This window comes from Eschrichtius robustus, chromosome 1 (genome assembly GCF_028021215.1).
Source record: "Eschrichtius robustus isolate mEscRob2 chromosome 1, mEscRob2.pri, whole genome shotgun sequence".
In the NCBI taxonomy this organism is placed as follows: Eukaryota; Metazoa; Chordata; class Mammalia; order Artiodactyla; family Eschrichtiidae; genus Eschrichtius; species Eschrichtius robustus.
The window spans coordinates 118,517,865-118,541,129 of record NC_090824.1 but is presented as its reverse complement, the minus strand read 5'-3'; the positions used below and the strand labels follow the sequence as shown (position 1 = coordinate 118,541,129).

The 23,265-nt window shown below is 36.9% G+C and overlaps 1 protein-coding gene across 5 annotated transcripts in view; it reads left to right on the top strand.

Moving 5' to 3' along the window:
- ZNF280D (zinc finger protein 280D) overlaps nucleotides 1-23,265 on the top strand; it is a 296,330-nt gene that overhangs the window by 130,219 nt on the left and 142,846 nt on the right. For 4 of the 5 annotated variants that reach the window (XM_068552217.1, XM_068552151.1, XM_068552143.1 and 1 more), the window contains one exon: nucleotides 7,464-7,558. The exons of the other annotated variant lie outside the window; for it this stretch is intronic. The gene's annotated coding sequence lies outside the window, so the exon portion shown is untranslated. The remainder of the gene's footprint in view (nucleotides 1-7,463; nucleotides 7,559-23,265) is intronic. 5 annotated transcript variants of the gene reach the window in all.

The following is a 23,265-nucleotide window of genomic DNA, read 5'->3' as shown; positions in this document are numbered from 1 at the left end:
AAGAAGGACACTATGTAATGATCAAGGGATCAATCCAAGAAGAAGATATAACAATTGTAAATATTGATGCACCCAACACAGGAGCACCTCAGTATATAAGACAAATGCTAACAGTCATAAGAGGGGAAATCGACAGTAACACAATAGTAGTAGGGGACTTTAACACCACACTTTCACCAGTGGACAGATCATCCAAATTGAAAATAAGTAAGGAAACACAAGCTTTAAGTGACACATTAGACAAGATGGACTTAATTGATATTTATAGGACATTCCATCCAAAAACAACAGAATACACTTTCTTCTCAAGTACTCATGGAACATTCTCCAGGATAGGTCATATCTCGGATCACAAATCAACCTTGGTAAATTTAAGAAAATTGAAATCATATCAAGTATATTTTCTGACCACAATGCTATAAGACTAGATATCAATTACAGGGAAAAAAACTATAAAAAATACAAAAACATGGAGGCTAAACAATACGCTACTAAATAACCAAGAGATCACTGAAGAAGTCAAAGTGGAAAACAAAAAATACATGGAAACGAATGACAATGAAAACATGATGACCCAAAACCTATGGGATGCAGCAAAAGCAGTTCTAAGAGGGAAGTTTATAGCAATACAATCCTACCTCAAAAAACAAGAAAAATCTCAAATAAACAACCTAACCTTACACCTAAAGCAATTAGAGAAAGAAGAACAAAAAAACCCGAAGTTAGCAGAAGGAAAGACGTCATAAAGATCAGATCAGAAATAAATGAAAAAGAAATGAAGGAAACGATAGCAAAGATCAATAAAACTAAAAGCTGGTTCTTTGAGAAGATAAACAAAATTGATAAACCATTAGCCAGGCACATCAAGACAAAAAAGGGAAAAGACTCAAATCAATAGAATTAGAAATGAAAAGGGAGAAGTAACAACTAACACTGCAGAAATACAAAGGATCATGAGATATTACTACAGCAACTATATGCCAATAAAATGGACAACCTGGAAGAAATGGACAAATTCTTAGAAAAGCACAATCTTCTGTGACTGAACCAGGAAGAAATAGAAAATAGAAACAGACCAATCATAAGCACTGATATTGAAACTGTGATTTAAAATCTACCAACAGGGCTTCCCTGGTGGCGCAGTGGTTGAGAATCTGCCTGCTAATGCAGGGGACACAGGTTCGAGCCCTGGTCTGGGAAGATCCCACATGCCGCGGAGCAACTAGGCCCGTGAGCCACAACTACTGAGTCTGCGTGTCTGGAGCCTGTGCTCCGCAACAAGAGAGGCCGCGATAGTGAGAGGCCCGCGCACCGTGATGAAGAGTGGCCCCCACTTGCCACAACTAGAGAAAGCCCTCGCACAGAAACGAAGACCCAACACAGCCAAAAAAAATAAATAATAGATAAATAATAAATAAATTTAAAAAAAAAAAAAAAAAAAAAAATAAATAAAATCTACCAACAAACAGCAGCCCGGGACTAGATGGATTCACAGGCGAATTCTATCAAACATTTAGAGAAGAGCTAACACCTATCCTTCTCAACCTCTTCCAAAATATAGCAGAGGGAGGAACACTCCCAAACTCATTCTACAGGGCCACATCACTCTGATACCAAAACCAGACAAAGATGTCACAAAGAAAGAAAACTACAGGCCAATATCACTGATGAACATAGATGCAAAACTCCTCAACAAAATACTAGCAAACAGAATCCAACAGCACATTAAAAGGATCATACACCATGATCAAATGGAGTTTATCCCAGGGATGCAAGCATTCTTCAATGTATGCAAATCAATCAATGTATAAACCATATTAACAAATTGAAGAATAAAAACCATATGATCATCTCAATAGATGCAGAAAAAGCTTTCGACAAAATTCAATACCCATTTATGATAAAAACTCTCCTGAAAGTGGGCATAGAGGGAACTTACCTCAACATAATAAAGGCCATATATGACAAACCCACAGCCAACATCGTTCTCAATGGTGAAAAACTGAAACCATTTCCACTAAGATCAGGAACAAGACAAGGTTGCCACTCTCACCACTGTTATTTAACATAGTTTTGGAAGTTTTAGCCACAGCATTCAGAGAGGAAAAAAAAATAAAAGCAATCCAAACAGGAAAAGAGGAAGTAAAACTGTCACTGTTTGCAGATGACATGATACTATACATGGAGAATCATAAAGATGCTACCAGAAAACTACTAGAACTAATCAGTGAATTTGGTAAGTTTGTAGGATACAAAATTAATGCACATAAATCTCTGGCATTCCTACGCACTAACAATGAAAAAACAGAAAGAGAAATTAAGGAAACACTCCCATTTACCACTGCAACAAAAAGAATAAAATTCCTATGGATAAACCTACCTAAGGAGACAAAAGACTTGTACTCAGAAAACTATAAAACACTGATGAAAGAAATCAAAGATGACATAAGCAGATGGAAAAATATACCATGTTCTTGGATTGGAAGAATCAATATTTTGAAAATGACCATACTCCCCAAAGGAATCTGCAGATTCAATGCAATCCCTATCAAACTACCAATGGCTTTCTTCACAGAATTAGAACAACAAATTTCCCAATGTGTATGGAAACACAAAGGACCCTGAATAGCCAAAGCAATCTTGAGAAAGAAAAACGGAGCTGGAGGAATCAGGCTCCCTGACTTCAGGCTATACTTCAAGCTACAGTAATCAAGACAGTATGATACTGGCACAAAACAGAAATATAGATCAATGGAACAGGATAGAAAGCCCAGGGATAACTCCCCACGCATATGGTCACTTTATATTTGATAAAGGAGGCGAGAATATACAATGGAGAAAAGACAGCCTCTTCAATAAGTGGTGCTGGGAAAACTGGACAGCTACATGTAAAAGAATGAAATTAGAACACTCCTTAACACCATTACACAAAAATAAACTCAAAATGGATTAAAGACCTAAATGTAAGACCAGACAGTATAAAACTCTTAGAGGAAAACACAGGCAGAACACTCTGTGACATAAATCACAGCAAGATCCTTTTTGACCCACCTCCTAGAGAAATGGAAATAAAAACAAAAATAAACAAATGGGACCTAATGAAACTTAAAAGCTTTTGTCAGCAAAGATAACCATAACAAGACAAAAAGACAACCAACCCTCAGAATGGGAGAAAATATTTACAAATGAAGCAACTGACAAAGGATTAATCTCCAAAATATACAAGCAGCTCATGCAGTTCAATATCAAAAAAAGAAACAACCCAATCCAAAAATGGGCAGAAGACCTAAATAGACATTTCTCCCAAGAAGATATACAGATTGTCAAGAAACACATGAAAGGATCTCAAAATGACTAATCATCAGAGAAATGCAAATCAAAACTACAATGAGGTATCACCTCACACCATTTAGAATGGGCATCATCAGAAAATCTACAAACAACAAATGCTGGAGAGAGTGTGGAGAAAAGGGAACCCTCTTTCACTGTTGGTGGGAATGTAAATTGATACATCCACTATGGGGAAACAATATGGAGGTTCCTTAAAAAACTAAAAATAGAATTACCATATGACCCAGCAATCCCACTACTGGGCATATACCCAGAGAAAACCGTAATTCAAAAAGACACATGCACCCCAATATTCATTGCAGCACTATTTACAATAGCCAGGTCATGGAAGCAACCTAAATGCCCATCGACAGACGAATGGATAAAGAAGTTGTGGTACATATATACAATGGAATATTACTCAGCCATAAAAAGGAACGAAATTGAGTCATTTGTTGAGACGTGGATGGATCTAGAGACTGTCATACTGAGTGATGTAAGTCAGAAAGAGAAAAACAAATACCATATGCTAACACGTATATATGGAATCTAAGAAAAAAAAAAAGATTCTGAAGAACCTAGGGGCAGGACAGGAATAAAGACGCAGACATAGAAAATGGACTTGAGGATATGGGGAGGGGGAAGGGTAAGCTGGGACGAAGTGAGAGAGTGGCATGGACATATACACACTACCAAATGTAAAATAGATAGCTAGTGGGAAGCAGCAGCATAGCACAGGGAGATCAGCTCAGTGCTTTGTGACCACCTAGAGAGGTGGGGTAGGGAGGGTGGGAGTGAGATGCAAGAGGGAGGGGATATGGGGCTATATGTATATGTATAGCTGACTCACTTTGTTATACAGCAGAAACTAACACACCAGTGTAAAGCAATTATAGTCCAATAAAGATGTTAAAAAAAAAAGAAACTATTAATTATCAAGTTTTGGCATAGTATCAAAGAATATCCACAATTATCTGAAAAGGCTATTAAAATACTTTTTTTCCAGCTTAAGAAAATCAGGTATGGACATTAAGTGAATTTAAGAGTTGTGATTATTTCTGAATAAGGATATTCTAATTTCTGAATCGAGACCACATGTATGTTTAAAATGACACTATTCATTGTAGTACCTTAGAGTGGTCAGAATGGTAATGAGACCCTCCTAAGTGTTCATCCAGGGATGAGAGGAACACCACCCACTCATAAACAAAATGCAGACATGGACATGGAGGGACAAAGGCACTAAATCAAGGTGGAAAATGATATGACTCAAAGAGCAGATGACCACATTATAGAACATGAGGACACTTAGAACATTTTAATCACAAAACTCAAGGTAGCTATAGCCAAGTGGAATAGAGGGTGCTTGGTAGTGTTACACAGGGTACAACATAGATCCCATGACTTCTTTACTTTTTAAAAAATTTTTATATTTTTAAATTGAAGTAGAGTTGATTTACAATGTTGTGCCAATCTCTGCTGTACAGCAAAGTGACTCAATTATACACATCTAGACATTCTTTTTTTAAATTTTAATTTATTTTATTTTATTTTATTTTTTTGGCTGTGTTTGGTCTTTGTTGCTGTGCGCGTGTTTTCTCTAGTTGTGGCGAGCGGGGGCTACTCTTTGTTGCGGTGCGTGGGCTTCTCATTCTGGTGGCTTCTCTTGTTGCGGAGCACGGGCCTTAGGCACGTGGGCTCAGTAGTTGTGGCTCGCGGGCTCTAGAGCACAGGCTCAGTAGTTGCGGCGCATGGGCTTAGTTGCTCCGCGGCATGTGGGATCTTCCAGGACCAGGGCTCGAACCTGTGTCCCCTGCATTGGCAGGCGGATTCTTAACCACTGCGCCGCCAGGGAAGCCCCGATTCTGTTTTCTTGTTTAATATTCTTTTCCATTATGGCTTAATCACAGGATATTGAATATCATTCCCTGCGCTATACAATAGGACCTTGTTGTTTATCCATCCTATATATAATAGTTTACGTCTGCTGATCCCACACTCCCAGTCCTTTCCTCCCCCAACCCCCTCCCCATTGGCAACAAGTGATTCCATGACTTCTTTACAGTGTTCAATACTTTATTAAATTAAATTTGACCTGGAAGTTACTCTTTTAACCAGAAGCTAAGATGAGAGGGAAAATGCCAAACAGAGAAGCAGATATGGATTGTACTGAGTGGAAACTTGCCACATAGAGGCAAAGAAACCATTCCACTTACAAAGTTCCAAGTGGCATTTTAGAGAAAGGAGAGTGTTGAGAGGGTGTTACTCTGAAAATCCCCAATGGAGCCAGGAATTTTTCTGGTGGCAGCCATGGAAAGAGGGATATTAAAAACCATTGTTTCTAAGCATAGGCTAGAGTTCACTGAGCAATATCTGCTTGTTTGCATGGAGAGAGAATGAATAATATATGCAAATTCCATGTTTAAAGTCCCCTTGTTTAGAAGTCTGGACTGCTTGATTTTGTCTCCCTAATCTACTTAGGCAGAGACCTTTTCTTTTGTTTTAATATCAAATAGGCTTTAGCATGGGCAGGTCTAATGAGACTTTGCCATTGGTGGAGGCTTAACAGGGCATCAGGAGATTTTAAGTAAATTTCATTAGAAGGCTACAATCTCTACCTCATGAAAGATTACATTTTTTAAAATGTAAGGGGTCAGGATATCCCTCCAATTTGCTAGAGCAATAGCCTAGAAATATCCTACAGGGATTACCTGTAGGTTTTTGATACCCCTTCTACAGTCTACTTTCAGTCATGAGCAAGCCACAGAAACTCAGAGCCTAGAGTGCTTGGACAATTGAAGTTTTCCACCTTTCAGCAAAAAGCTGAAAAGTGTATGTCTAAATATAATTATTGTTTGGACACTGGATTTGATAGAAAATAAAAAGGTGTATTAATAACCAGTTTCTGTTTTTTTAGAGTCCTGAATTTTTGTCTCATTGCTATAAAAAAATTAAAATAAGGCTTATCCCAGAGAAGGGAAGTATTCCTAATTTGGAAGACTGTGAAACAAATAGAAAGAAACCTCCTTAAGTTCAACGCAATTAAAAAGCAGATATAGTTAGAACTTTATGAAGACTTCTGTTTAAAGTATGAATTTTTGAGCGTTTGCATGTGACTAAGCAAAAGAATTATTTGAAATCTTAAAAGCCTTGCTGCACAGAAACTCTCTCCGACTCAGACTATCATGGGAATTTAGATAGGGAGAGACTCAGAAGAAGGTGGTAAATAACCCAAAACTGGGTTAGTAAAAGGAGAGAGTGGCCCAGGACACTTCCCTTAGCCACTCATGGCTAAGAGTATTCACAAATTCCCCAGAAAAGATAATAGTTGTAAACAACAGAAACACACATTGCTTATACCCTCTCTTTTTCTTTCTAGTTAGTGAATTCACGTTTTAAAATTCCAAAAGTACAAGAGTAGACAATAAGTTCTATTTAACTCTTATCCAGTAACCTAGTTCCCCTCCTCAGAGGTAAATAATATTACCAATATCTTATATATCCTTCAATGCATATATGAGCAAATGTACACACAGTTTTTATGCAAATGATAATTTTCCATATACTCTGAAGCTTATTTTTTTCACTAAACTATATCTTGGAATTAATTCTGTATTAATAATAATTTTCCCATCTTTTTTCAGCAGCATAGTATTCATTGAATGACTGCATCATAATTTATTTAATCAACTCTACATTGGTGTAATGAGTTGTATGTTATTTTGTACATATGTAAGTAATTTATAGGATAAATTCCTAGAGGTAGAATTATTGATTCTAAGAGTATATGTGTTTGTAATTTTGATAAATATTGATAAATTACCCTACACAGAGGTTGTACTAATTTATGTTCCTATCAGCAATATATGAAAATGCCTCTTTAACACACTGTCATTAATACAGTGTTACCAAGCTTTGTGATCTTTTCCAATTTGTAGGGTTAACCATGATATTTCAGTTTAATTTTATTTTGCCTTTCTCATTATGAGATTAAACATCTTTTCTTACAAGTTTTAGAGCCATTTATATTTCCTTTTATGTAAACTGTTCAAATTCTTTGCCCATTTATCTGTTGATTTATCTATAGGTTTTTTTTTTTTTCTTCTCTTTTTATTCAATTCTCTTTACTTTAGGGCAAAATGAATCTGGAGTTGCTGTCCCTAATGAGAGAATATATTTAGCTGGGGAACATTCAGTTTGGACAAATGAGCCTCCAGCTTGTGTCCCGGTGAGTGGTTGCAGTTCCTTTTGAAATTTGTTCACGTGGTTCAGTGAGGTTACTTTTTGCAATGGTGCTACTGGACAAAGAGATATTTACACATAGGAAGGGGCTTGAGCCCCCTTTGTTTGTGCACCTAGTTCAGCCACTAAACTTCATCCTGTATCCTAAGAATGATGCCTAATAACTGATTGAGCCCTTTTGAAAATAAAGATGGGGATGAGCTTTGAAAATAAATGTAATACGTACTTGAAATAGAAAACTGGGATGCCTTTACCTTTCTCATAAACCAAAAGTTATCTAGAAATCTTTGGGAATAGTACTTTCACACCCCCAAAACTTTGCAAACATCTCCTTTCCACTCCATTTCCTTATTTTCTATATCATAATTCATTCATTTCCATAGTGCTACTTACTAAGGGGTCCTCCTTCCTGGCAGAAGTGTGAAGGAGTGGTTTATGATTGGCCTGATGGAGCAGCCTCTGCCCCAAAGGACAGCTCTTTAACGCATCAGCCTGCAAGCAGCCCAGGCTGGGCAAATTGCCAACTGAGCCTTTCAGAACAGCAGTAGCTTTTGTTAGTATACACCTCATGATTTGTTTTAATGCTTTTACAGTTATTTTCATAGCTATTTTTCTCTTTTACATGTTCTCTAGTAACATACTGACATGTGTTAGCCCTGACCTTTCCCCTGATTGCCAGAAAAATGTATCTTTCTAACTACTCATATTATCTAATCTCATCTTTGTGGGAAGATTTTAAACAACTGCTTGCTTCAATATATTTAATGTTTGCAGGACTCTTCAAACTTTAATTTCTTCTTCAGTCACATCTCATATGGTACACATATATTTTTCAAGGAACTTTCCATGTGGTCTAAGTCTTTAAAATTGTTAGCATATAGTTCTTGTGTCTATAGCTGTTTAAAAAGTAAGATTCTTTATAGATTAAAAAACAGCAATTTGTGATACGAATTGCAAATATTTTCCCAACATTTCCACAGCATTAATGAATGTTAAATATTATTTGTTTCCTTTATATTGGAATAACAACTTGGATGATATAAATTTCTTGGGTCACGATTTCTTTCCTTGTTAATTTTAGAGGCATTTCTCCAGTCTTCTGGAACTGGATATTGTTGTGGAGAAGTCTGATGTCAGCCTGCTTTGTTTTTACCCTTCGTAGATGACTCATTATTTCTGCCTGGTTGTCCAAAGGATTATTTCTTTATCTTCACAGTTCAGCAGTTGTATTAGGATATGCTTGTGTTGACGATAATGTGTCAGTTTTTTTTCTGAGACCTGACATACACCTTCAAAATGAACGTTTCTTCAATAATATTTCAAATATTTGTTCTGATCCATTATATAGGGATATTAGGCAAGTGTATGTTGTATCTCACTTGCCTGTCGTCTCTAGATATCATTGTATCTCTAATCATTTTAAATTGTATTTATTTTCATTCATTTTGCTTGCTCTCTCTATCTAACCTCTTTCTTCCTTTTTGCATTCTCATCGGTATCTGGTCTCTCCTGGTCTACTTCCAATTTTTACTCCATTTCTGATATTTTTAAAGCCACTATTCCCCCTAGAGATCTTCCAACTCGTGTTTCATTCACTTTGTTGTCTCTGTCCTCCTGAATCTTGTATCTCTGCCTTTTGCTCTTTGTTAATTAAAAAAATAATAATAATGTGGTAAAATAGACATAATATTTACCATTTTAACTACTTTTAAGTGAATGGTTCTGTGGCATTATGTACATTCATATTGTTGTGCACCATATACACTATCCATCTCCAGAACTTTTTTGTCTTCCACAACTGAAACTCTGTACTCATTAAATACTAACTCCTCATTCCTAACCCCCTCCCGCAGCCCCTGACGACCACCATTCTACTTTCCATCTCTATGAATCTGACTACTCTAGGTACCTCACATAAGTGGAATTATGCAATATTTGTCTTTTTGTGACTGCCTTATTTTGCTTAGCATACTGTCTTCAAGGTTCATCCATGTTGTAGCATATGTCAGAATCTCTTCCTTTCTTTTTTTTAAGACTTTTTTTTAGAGCAGTTTTCAGTTCATAGCAAAGTTAAAAAGGAGGTACAGAGATTTCCCATACACTCCCTGCCTCCACACATGCGTAGCCTCCCCCATTATCAACATCCCCACCAGTGGTGCATTTGTTACAATTGATGAACCTACACTGACACATCGTATAGTCACTCGTTTACATTTGGGTTCACTCTTGGTGTTGTACATTCTATGGGTTTGGACAACTGTTGTAAAATAACATGTATCCATCATTATGGTATCATACAGAGTATTTTCACTGCCCTAAAAACTTCTGTCCTCTGCTTATTCATCCTCTCCCTGCCCCAATCCCTGATAATCACAGATTTTTTTACTGTCTCCATTTTCCAGAATGTCATATACTTGGAATTATACAATATGTAGTCTTTCAGTTGGCTTCTTTCACTTAATAATATGCGTTTAAGTTTCCTCCACGTCCTTATTTATTTATTTATTTATTTATTTATTTATTTATTTATTGGCTGCATTGGGTCTTCGTTGCTGCACATGGGCTTTCTCTAGTTGCAGCGAGCGGGGGCTACTCTTCATTGCGGTGCGTGGGCTTCTCATTGCAATGGCTTCTCTTGTTGTGGAGCAGGGGCTCTAGGTGTGTGGGCTTCAGTAGTTGTGGCACACAGGCTCAGTAGTTGTGGCTCGCAGGCTCTAGAGCGAAGGCTCAGTAGTTGTGGCACACTGGCTTAGTTGCTCCGCAGCATGTGGGATCTTCCCGGACCAGGGCTTGAAGCCCTGTGCCCTGCATTGGCAGGCAGATTCTTAACCACTGCGCCACCAGGGAAGTCCGTGTCCTTTTATGGCTTAATAGCTCATTTCTTTTTAGTGCTGAATAGTATTCCATTGTCTGGATGTACTACAGTTTATTTAAACATTCACCTACTGAGATACATCTTGGTTGCTTCCAAGTTCTAGCAATTATTAATAAAGCTGTTATAAACATCCTTGTGCAGGATTTTGTGTGGACATAAGTTTTCACCGCATTTGGGTAAATGCCAAGGAACATAATTGCTGGATTGTATGGCAAGAGTATGTTTAGCTTTATAAGAAACTGCCAAACTGTCTTCCAAAGTAGTTGTACCATTTTGTTTTCCCATCAGCAATAAATGTTGCTCCACATCCTTGCTAATACTTGGTATTGTCAGTATTCTGGATTTTGACCATTCTAATAGGTTTGTAGTGGTATCTCATTGTTGTTTTAATTTCCATTCCCTGATGACATATGATGTGGAGAATCTTTTCATATGCTTATTTGCCATCTGTATATCTTCTTTGGTGATGTGTCTGTTAAGGTCTTTGGCACATTTTAAAATCAGGTTATCTTCTTATTGTTGAGTTTTAAGAGTCCTTTGTATATTTTGTATAACAGTCCTTTATCATATATGTCTTTTGCAAATATTTTTCTCTCAGTCTGTGGCTTGTCTTCTCACTCTCTTGATGTTGTCTTTCACAGAGGAGTTTTAAATTTCAATGAAATTCAGCTTATCAATTATTTCTTTCAGAGATTGTACCTTTGGTGTTGTATCTAAAAAGCTATCATCCTGCCCAAAGTCAACTAGGTTTGCTCCTATATTATCTTCTACTTTTACATACATTTCATAGTTTTGCATTTTACATCTAGGTATATGATTCATTTTGAACTAATGTTGGGTAATTTCTTTGTCTAGATTCATGGTTTTGCATGTGGATGTCCAGTTATCCCAACGCCGTTTGTTGAGAAGACTATTTTTCTCCATTGTATTGTCTTTGTTCCTTTTGTCAAAGATCAGTTGACTATATTTTGTTGTGTTTTTGTTTTATGGCCACATAGCTTGTGGAATCTCGGTTCCCTGACCAGGGATTGAACCTGGGCCAGAGCAGTGAAAGCCCAGAATCCTAACCACTAGGCCACCAGGGAACTCCCCCAGTTGACTATATTTATGTGTGTTTACTTCTGGGCTCTCTTTCTGTTTCATTCATCTATTTGTTGATTCTTTCGCCATTACCACACTGTCCTGATTACTGTAGCCTTATAGTAATACTTGAAATCTGGTAGTTTCAGTGTTCCAACTTTGTTCTTCTCCTTCAATATTGTGTTGACTATTCTGAGTCTTTTGTCTCTCCGTATAAACATTAGAATCAGTTTTTCTATATCCAAAAAATAACTTGCTGGGATTTTGATTGGGATTTCATTGGATCATAGATGAAGTTGGGAAGAACTGATACCTTGACAGTATTGAGTCTTCCTCAATATTGAACATGGACTATTTATTTATTTAGTTTTTCATAGTTTGCCTCAGATAGATCTTATACCTATTTTATTAGATTTGTACTTAAGTATTTTGTTTTTTTGGAGTGCTAATGTAAATGGTATTGTGTTTTTAATTTCAAATTCCACTTATTCATTGCTAGTATATAGGAAAGCAATTGACTTTTGTATATTAATCTTGTATCCTACAACCTTGTTGTAATTGTTCCTTAGTTCCAGAAGTTTTTTATTGATTCTTTTGAATTTTCTACATAGACAATCACGTCACCTGCAAACAAAGACAACTTTATTTCTTCCTTTCCAATCTGTATACTTTTTTTTTCTTGCCTTACTGCCTTAACTAGGACTTCCAGTATGGTGTTGAAAATAGGTGGTAAGAGGGGACATCCTTGTTCCTGATCTTAGCAGGAAAACTTCTAGTTTCTTACCATTAAGTATGTTACCTGCAGGTTTTTTGGTAGTTATTCTTTATCATATTGAGGGAGTTCCCTTCCTCTCTATTCTTCTCTTCCTGAGTTTTTATTTGATTTTTGTCAAATGCTTTTTCTGTATCTATTGATATGATCCTGTGCTTTTTCTTTTTTAGCCTGTTCATATGATGTTACATTAATTAACTTTCAAAAGCTGTACCTGCCTTGCATACCTGGGATAAATCCCACTTGGTCATGGTGTATAATACTTTTTATAGATATTTGGATTTATTTGCTAATATTTTGTTGAAGATTTTTGCTCTGTATTCATAAGAGATATTGGTTTATAGTTTTCTTTTCTTGTAACGCCTGTGACTGGTTTTGATTAGGGTAATGCTGGCCTCATAGAATGAGTTAGGAAGTATTCCCTCTGCTTCTGTCTTCTGAAAGAGACTGTAGAGAATTGGCATAATATCTTGCTTAAATGTTTGATATATTTCATGAGTTAACCTGTCTGGGCCTGGTGCTTCCTGTTTTGGAAGGTTATTAATTATTCATTCAATTTCTTTAATAAATATAGGCCAATCCAGATCATCTATTTCTTCTTGTATGAATGTTTGCAGATTGTGTCTTTCAAGAAATTGGTCCATTTCATTTGGGTTATCAAATTTGTGGGCATTGAGTTATTCAAAGTCTTCCTTTATTATCCCGTAATGTCCATGGGATCTGTAGTGATGTCCCCTCTTTTGTTTCTGAAATTAGTAATTTGTGTCCTCTCCCTTTTTCTTAGCCTGGCTAGGGGATTATCAATTTTATTGATATTTTCAAAGAACCAGCTTTTGACATAATTGATTTTCTTTCCCTTCCTTTATTAAGGCTCTTAAATATATTGTATGTATATTTGGGTTCTTGTTTTATAGATAAATTGCTCCATTAACTGTTTAAATCCATGGCAAACACTTGGTCAAATTTTTCATCTGTTTCATGAATATACTGCTTTGATCAGTGTTCATCTGCATTTCTTCTTATTCTTTTTCTCCTCTTTTCTTGTAATACTTTTATATAGATCCTGGGTGGTTTATTTTTGATTTCTCATGTTGGTTAAGTGGGCTTCTCCTTGACCAGCTATTTCCAAATGATTCATATGTTAGGGATGCTAAAGCTGTGTCCAAGTCTAGCAGCATTCTCCCTAGAGCCCTCAGTTAAGTGTGAGAGTCCATTTAACTGTTAACCTCTCCCTGGCCAACAGAAATAGGCAGTTTGTAAGACTCATAGCATTCAGAATCTTTTTCTAATCCTCTGCCTCACCAACAGGCTGTTTTTTAAAATATGGCTCATCATATGAGTCCTTGTTCAGTCTTGTTAGCCCGGCTTCTCAGAATCAAACTCCTGTCACTATTCCACACGGCTTGTCCCAGTTAGGACGCATGAGGATTTTAGTTCTTTATCTTGGGCATGCTCCTCATCTTGGGGCAGCGCCCGCTCTCTCAGGGATTTGCATTCACAGGCATCCCCTTCTGCTTCCTCCCACATCCTGTTTGATCTTCACTGCTTTTGGCAGCCCTTCTATCTATTTGTGGCTTAGGATTTCACATGCATCCTAGCTTGTATTTCTCTTTCTCATTCTTCTTTAGTGTGATTTCCTAGAGGGGAAGGAGGAAATGCCAATTTTATTCCACTATGTTCAAACTGAAAATCTGTATCTAATTCTTCTACCATAGTTTAGGATAAGTCATTCTCAAATAAATGCTTTATTATTTTTGTGAACCTCCAAGTTAGAGAACCCTTTCAAGTGTTATTATGGATATTTGAACCAAGGAAGCCAGCTGACAGTTGCAGTTGAGAGCATTATAATGAAAAGGCAGAACCAGAAGCACCACTCACAGAAGGAGGTCTGAAGTTGTTAATTTCTACCTGTGTATGTTGCATGCAACATCTTTATATCTTCTGATTCTATGATCAGAACCATTAATGTCTTTTCTATCACCTAATCATTCTCATAAGTTTCAGATTTAAAGGAAAACAGTTGTTCTTGACTGATATTGAGATTGTGATCTAAGAACTCCCCTTCCTTCAGCTAAACATACTCATTATGCAGTTCTGCAAGTCAATTTTTTATGTCTATGGGTCTATTGCAGGGCCTGCTTTACTGTGGGAAAAAATGTGGATTCAGGAAGGCCCTGAAATATACCTCTGATCTATATGCACAGTGAAATTTCATCAGTAACAATTTATTCCTTTGTGATACTATGGCCTCCTTTTAAATGCCTATATTTCTTTGGAAATAATTAAGTTGTCATTAACATCTTTGTGTAAATCATATTTTTAAAAATATTGTTTCTCGAGGAAGGAACACTGGGAAAGGAAACAGAGGAAATGGAAATTAAGGAACACCCAAGATAAACATTGAACACCAAGATAAACATTGCCCACTTAACAATTTGATCTAGCTGGCCTTGTGTAAAAAGAATGCAAGTTGTTACTCACATTTTATTAATAGTTAAAATTATATAAACATACCTGTAGGCAAACAAACCTAAAGTTTAGTATGTGAGCACTTCCTGGTGAGAAGGCAAAATCTTTCTAAATGCCTATAAGTAAACTCTTGCTTTCCTTCCTGATTTTATGGAATTTTTAAGCCTTTCATTCCACACTAAGTCCGTTGACTTTTTTGTTCTTTCTAGAGCATACCTCTGCTCTATGCAAGCTTAGCTGCTATTCTTTTTATATCCTCTGAAGCAGTACTGGCCATACCAGCTAGTTTAAGTGTAATTAAAAAGAGTACCACCTTAGGATTTTGCAATATCAACTGCACTTATGTTATATACAGAGTGATGTTAGGATTAGATTTAAACTTTCCTGTACCAAGCTGGCTGGCATAGAGGGTTGTTGCTCAATGTCAGAATTATCAATCCTTTCATTTCTAGAAATGGATTTTAAAAAATATGTTGACAGGGAAATGTGGACAGCAAGGATTCTAATGTAAAAAGAATACATTTTGTGAATTGGAAACTATCTCCTGACAGAAATGCTGTTTTGACTGACATTCTCATAAGGGTATAATATGATCATCCATACATCATGTATAAATTTACCATCATTTCCATAGCCATGGAGAACACATTGTTACTTCTTCTCAAAAGTACTCTTAATCCCTTGGCTTATACAACTGTGGTTATACTGCCAAGACAGCCATTTCAATTTCTTGTCCCATAAACAGAAGCACTTAGACACAAATACTTGCCATAAGAAGATATTTTGAAAGGCACTTAATTAATAGTGATGGTTTTGGAAATGATCAGTTAATAGGAATCATGTCCATACTGAATGTTGTGTTCTGAGAACTCCTTTATTCAGTCATCATTCACCTAATTGAGAAATTTTCCAGGATTCAATACTTTTTTTCTTCTTGCCTGTCCTTTAGTCATTCCATTGTAGTACTAATTTCAAGAAAAAAAGAAATGATAATAGCCAAAAAATGGAAGAAACCCAAATGTCCATCAGCTGATGGAATGGATAAATAAAATGTGGAATAGCCACACAATGGAATGTCATTTGGCAATAAAAAGAATTGAAGTATTGATACATACTACAACTTGGAAGAACCTTGGAAGTCTTATGCTAAGTGAAAGAAGCCCGTCACAAGTGACCACGTATTGTATGCTTCCATTTATATAGAATTTCAGAATCTGCAAATTCGTAGAGATAGAAGGTAGATTAATGTTTACCTAAGGCTGAACAGTGGGGAGCAGGATGGGAGTGACTGCTAAAGGATACAAGGTTTCTTTTTGGGACAATGAAAACGTTCTAAAATTTATTGTGGTGATGGCTGCACTGCTCTGTTGAATACACTAAAGATCATTGAATTGTTTACTTAAATTTTTTATAACTGATAAAATATTGTGTCAATTTCAGATGTATAACATAATGATTTGATACTTGTATATAATGCAAAATGATCACCACAATAAGTCCAGTTAATATCTGTCATCATAACATAGTTATGAAATTTTTTTCTTGTGATGAGAACTTTCAAGATCCACTCTCCTCACTACCTTCAAATATGCAATACGGTACTATTAACTGTAATCATAATGCAGTACATTACATTCCCATAACTTATGCATTTTATAACTGGAAATTTGTACCTTCCCCCTTCACCCATTTCTCCCACCTCCCACCCCCCCACCCCCACCTCAGGCAACCACCAATCTGTTCTCTGTATCCATGAGCTCATTTTTTTGTTTTTTTGGTTTTGGTTTTCATTTTAGATTCCACATATAAGAGATCATTTAGTATTTGTTGTTCTCTGTCTGACTTAACTTCACTTAGCATAAGGCCCTCAAGGTCCATCCATATTGTTGCAAATGGCAGGATTTCTTTCTTTTTTTATGGCTGACAAGTATTCCAAATGTGTATACATACCACATTTTTTTAATCCGCTCACCTGTTGATGTATACTTAGGTTGTTTACATGTCTTGCTATTGTAAATAATGCTGCAATGAACATGGGGGTGCTTAGATCTTTTCAAATCAGTATTTTAATTTTCTTCAGATAAATACCCAGAAGTGGAATTGCTGGATCATATGGTAGTTCTATTTTTAATTTTTTGAGGAACCTCCATACTATTTTTCCTAGTGGCTGCACCAATTTACATTCCCACCGACAGTGCACAAGGGTTCCCTTTTCTCTATACCCTCTCCAACACTTGTTATTTCTCATCATTTTGATCATAGCCATTCTAACAGGTGTGAGATGATATCACCATGATATCTCACTTGCATTTCCCTGACAATTAGTGATGTTGAGCATCTTTTCATGTACCTGTGCCATCCATATATCTTCTCTGGGAAAACGTCTATTCAGATCTGCCCATTTTTTAATCAGGTTGTTTGTTTTTCTGCTATAGAATTGTATGAGTTCTTATATATTTTGGATATTAACCCTGTGTCAGACATACACTTTGCAAATATTTTCTCCCACTTCGTTGGTTGCCTTTTCATTTTGTTGGTGGTTTCCTTTGCTGTGCAGAAGCTTTTTAGTTTGATGTAGTCCCACTTGCTGATTTTTGTGTTTTTTTGTTTTTTTGCCTTTGCTTTTCTGTCAAACCCAAAAATCCTGCCAAGAGCAATGTCAAGGAGCTTTCTGCTCTTTTCTAGAAGTCTTATGTTTTCAGGTCTTATATTCAAGTCTTTAATCTGCTTGAGTTAATTTTTGTGTATGGTATAAGATAATGGTCCAGATTCATTCTTTTGCATGTGGCTGTCCAGTTTTTCCCAGCACCACTTATTGAAGATCAACAGTTATTAACTGAGAGTATGCTAAGTTACAGATAATTATAGTTAATCTACACTACAGTGCTACCCACATGGGAGAAGTAGAAGGGAAGAGAAGAGAAGGAATATGAACATACGCTGTGTGCCATGTTCTAAGGCCTATCATATGATTTAATACAACAATCTTTCAAGGTAGGTAATGGTTTCCCTGTTTTTGATAGATTAGCAAACTGAAGCTCAGAGAGGTTAACAACATTATCCTAGGTCACACAGCTAATAAATAGACAAGTCTTTGTCCTTCCCATAGATTGTCTTTATCCTCAGTAGTCTCAGATAAAAGGAAATAGAAGCTTTCTGAGTCTCAGCCCTTGTAACTGGTGATCACTTGCCACTTTCCTAGGATCTCTCAAGTATGCTTTAGCTCCCATGTTTCAGCCTATCTAAAAATGCTATGGCTTCCCAACAGACGTAGCAAAACCTGGGTTGTTGTACTTCCCTACACTCCCTGAAACTGTCTTGGCAATGGTCCAGGGGACAGGCTGTCTAATCTAGATACAGAATCTGGTTTCTTTCTCAAAGCACAGTATTAACAAATTTCATTGGAATTTCTGAAATTAGCGGTGATGCCTGAATTTGGCTCCATTTCCAGTCTAAGTTTTTTTATTAGGTATGATGAGGTATATACCCTATAATTCCAGGCAAGTCCCCACATGTCACAAAAGCTGGAATAAAACTTTATGATGACTCCGGGGAAGAATCCAATGAATCTGAGGCCTAGATTTTTGTTTTGAGACTGGGTATATGATAGTGTAGTTTTTCTGAGACTGAGAAGCAATTTAGTGAGGAGGTTGCACGGAAATGTTCTGTTTTGATTTTTAAACTCTTCTCTCATACCCCAAATCCAATCCCTCATCAATCCTGTCATTTCTACCTCAAAATATGCCCTGATTCCAACACTTCTCACTAATCCACCACCTCCCCCTGTGTCAGGCCAGGGTTACCCACACGGAAAATCGTTTAAAAGAGAGGGGATTTAATGCAGGGAATTGGTTACACAAGTGATGTGAGAAGTAAGATAAGCCAAAGAGGATGGTGGGGCAGCCCAGAGATGAACAACTGTAGGAAGCTGCTGCCATTTCTAGGCTGGCAGGACAAAAGGAGAAGAGCTCATGGTCACCCAGAAGAAGCTGGATCCATGGTGATACCATATGGCAGGAGCTGGAGCCATTCCATCCCTGCTAGAAATGCTGCCTGTGGCAGAGATTGAGAGATCGAGAGAAAGAGAGAGACAGAGAGAGGGAAAGAAAGAAATGACCTGGCTTCCCCTGTTCCTCCCCTCCCATCTCCAAACAGTGCCTGAAGCCAGCCAGAAGCCAGTTGACAGGGAGTCTGGAAAGTGCAGAAAGCAGAGACCAGCCAGCAGAGGAAAGGAAAGGAGAGGAATGGGTGTGACAGCGAACAGCCCCAGCTGACTTATACCCTAACTCAAGCCACCGTCATCTCTTGACTGGGCTATTACAATAGTCTCTTAAGTCTTCCCCCTGCTTTCACTCTAACTTCTCCTGCTGTTAGGGTAAGACTAGGCTACTGTAACAAAGAGACCCAACAATACCATGGCTCATTGCTTAAAGAAAAATATTTCCTGGGACTTCCTTGGTGGCGCAGTGGTTAAGAATCTGCCTGCCAATGCAGGGGACACAGGTTCGATCCCTGGTCCGGGAAGATCCCACATGCCGCGGAGCAAATAAGCGCATGCGCCACAGCTACTGAGCCTGCACTCTTAAGCCCTCATGCCACAACTACTGAAGCCTGCGCGCCTTGAGCCTGTGCTCCGCAACAAGAGAAGCCACTGCAATGAGAAGACCAGCATCACTTGGGAACTTGCTAGAAATGCCAATTCTTGGGCCCCATCCCTGGCTTAGTGAATCAGACACTCTGTGTGTGGAGCCAGCAATCTGTTTTAACAACTTCCATTTTCAAGTTGAAGAACCACTGCTCTAATATACTAAACTTCCTCCCAACTCAGGGCCTTTGTATCTCCACCCTCTATCTTATGTTCTCTTCCTCCAGACTTTTATGTTATTTAGGTCTCTGTTCAAATATCACTTCTTTGAAGAGGACTTCCTTCCTGTCAACCCTACTCTGTTCCCCTTACTAGTATGTAAGCTGGCAACAGTGGATTTGTCCTGTTCAATTCTATATCTCCAGCACCAAAAACAGTGCCTGGCATATGCTAGGCAAAGTATATGTCAGATGAATTAACATATTACATAATTAATGTTAAAATTAGTTTTGTATTCTAAACAGTGCACTAATACAAAAAGAAATACAAAAAAGAGAAAAGACAGTTATAGTCAGAACTTTACAGACCACCTACCCTTCTCCTTTCATCCCTTTAACCTGAAGCAACACACACAGTAGCAGTTTAGGTGTATCTAGAAATATTTTAAGGGAAAATATCGCTAATCATTTCTATTTCTTTTCAAGGTTCGTCCATGTTGTAGCATGTATCAATACTTCATTTCTTTTTATTGCCAAATAATATTGCATTGTATGAATATACAGGCATACCTTGGAGATATTGTGGGTTTGGTTCCAGACCACTGCAATAAAGCAAATATTGCAATAAGGCGAGTCACACGAAATTTTTTGGTTTCCTAGGGCATATAAAAGAGGGATAAATTAGGAATTTGGGATTAGCAGATACAAACTACTATATATAAGGTAGATAAACCACAAGGTTCTACTCTATAGCACAGGGAACTATATTAAATACCTTGTAATAAACCATAATGGAAAAGAATATGAAAAAGAATATGTATATATATGTATAACTGAATCACTTTGCTTTACACCAGAAACTAACACAAGATTGTAAATCAACTATACTTCAATAAAAAAATTATCTTTACAGTATAAGTGTGCAATAGTATTACGTCTAAAAAAACAATGTACAAACCTTAATTAAAAAAATACTTTATTGCTAAAAAATGCTAACAATCATCTGAACCTTTAGCAAGTTGTAGTCTCTTTGCTGGCGGATGGTCTTATGTCAGCGTTGATGGCTGCTCACTGATCAGGCTGGTGGTGTTGCTGAAGGCTGGGGTGGCAGTGGCAATTTCTTAGAATAAGACAACAATGAAGTTTGTTGTGTCAGTTGACTCATCTTCTCATGAACAGTTCCTCTCTTGCATGTAGTGCTATTTGATAGCATTTACCCACAGTAGAACTTCTTTCAAAATTGGAGTCAGCTCTTTCAAACCCTGCCACTGCTTTATTAACTGAGTTTATGTAAATTCTAAATCTTATCTTGTCATTTCAACAATCTTCACAGCTTCTTCACCAGGAGTAGTTTCCATCTTAGGAAACCACTTGCTTTGCTCATCCATAAGAAGCAACTTTCTCATCCATCCAACTGGATGAGAAAACTCATCCAGTTTTCTCATAAGATCGCAGCAATTCAGTCACATCTTCAGGCTCCACTTCGAATTCTAGTTCTCTTGCTGTTTCTACCACATCTGTAGTTACTTCCTCCACTGAAGTCTTGAACCCCTCAAAGTCATCCAAGAGGGTTGGAATCAACTTCTTCCAAACTCCTGTGTATTTTGATATTTAAACCTTTTCCCATGAATCACGAATGTTCTTAATGGCATCTAGAATGGTGAATCCTTTCCAGAAGGTTTTCAATTTACTTTGCCCAGATGCACCAGAGAAATCACTATTTGTGGAAGCAATAGCCTTACAAAATGTATTTCTTAAAGAATAAGACTCAAAAGTTGAAATTACTCCTTGATCCATGGGCTGAAGAATTGATATTGTGTTAGCAGGCATGAAAACATGAATCTTATTGTACATCTCCATCAGAGCTCTTGGGTGACCAGGTGCAGTTGAGCTTTGATTCATTCAAGCTGATCTTTGATCCATTTATGTCTTTGATCTGTTTTGAGTTAAATTTTGTACATGGTATAAGGTAGGGGTCCAACTCTATTTTTTGCATGTAGATATCTAGTTGTCCCAGCATCATTTTTTGAAAAGTCTTCCTTCCTCATTGAATTGTCTTGGCACACTTGTTGAAAATCAATTGACTATAAATGTAAGGGTTTATCTCTGAACTCTGAATTCTATTCCATTGTCTGTCCTTCTGCCAGTGCTTCTGGTCCTTTTAATCAGTGTCCATTTGGTCATATATTAGTGTCCATTTAACTGCATTTACAAACATATGCTTTATTCTAAAGCAATTTTATCTGCTTTTTTTTTTTTCATTCTGTAACCAACCAAATGTAATCAGCTTCACCATGTTAGCAGAGAGGAAGACTGAAACTTATAATAAAGGCAATGTCCACTACTTCAAATGAGTGGAAACTTTTCTGAAAACCAAAAGAAGGAATTGGGTGATTTCAACCAGAAGAACAGTAATGTAAAATTTATGATTGCCTCATCTGGATCTCAAATGTGGTAGCTATCTCCTTCTTAGACAAGAGAGATAGAGACAAGAAGTTATAGGCACAATGTAACTGAAATATTTGGAGACACTTTTATTACTTGGTATTGTTAGTGAAAGTTTTTAATATTCTGATGAAACTTTAGCTGATTAGTCTTCCTGCCTTTCTGACAACATAACTTATTGTACTTGGGAAATTGTGGTGCCACATTCCGCCAACACTCCTTCACTCACTCCCACCCCCACTCTTCTCATGTCCGAGATCCTAGAGTTGCTCCCATACAAACAAATCATGCAGATGAAAACAACTGCTCTCTCTCTTGTACCAGAAGAAAAGGATTAATTCCACCTATTATGAAAATGGAATTAGTCTCATCAGATGTAGCCTTGGACACCAACCTAAAGTCATTTTATTTCAACAAAATCAAACATGTAAGATATGCTATGGTCAATACTTTCTTTCTGGACAGAGAGAACCTCAAGTGATAATACTGTAGTATCTTAATGGGGCTTGCCTCATTTGGGGGAACATTATCTTATAAGAGTTTTAATTTAATTGTGCACAGGATACCTTTTCAAGTACATGTTCAGTTTTCAAAACCATGTGTTATTTACAGGAAATAGAATTCATGTGTTTTTGATTCATTTACACTTAACTCATTAAAAAAATTCCTGTTAAATCACTTGGTATTCAAGGACTTTTCAGCTTTCTAAATAAGTTTCCAAAAGCCTTCTTAAAGATATGAAATGGCATTAAATAAATATGTACATGAGTTTCCAAACCATGTTCATAATTTTTCTTTAGAATTTTGTGCCTTTAATTAGTAAAATGTGCTTTTCCACTATTTGGAAAGAGATTAATGTATGAAAATATACCATGTTTCAATGTGAGAAAACCTAAATTTACAATAAAAAGTTTTAAGTACCATTAGACAATCAATAAATAATTTAATGATTCACATATATGCTGCAAATAAATATCAGATACACATCAGAAACTGAGGAGGAAGCAAGTGAATGAGGAATTATTGATCACTTCTTGGGTGCTATGTACTGGGCTTATGTGTATACATAGAATTTAATCCTTAGGACATAAATATTTTTATCACATTTTCACAGATGATAAAATTGAGGCTCAGACAAGCTAATCTTCCTAAAGCCACATAGCTAGTAAGACAGAGCCAGGATTCCAACGAAGGTCTGTGTGATTCCCAAGTTCATGTTATTTCTGCTATCTATGCATCCCACCAGATT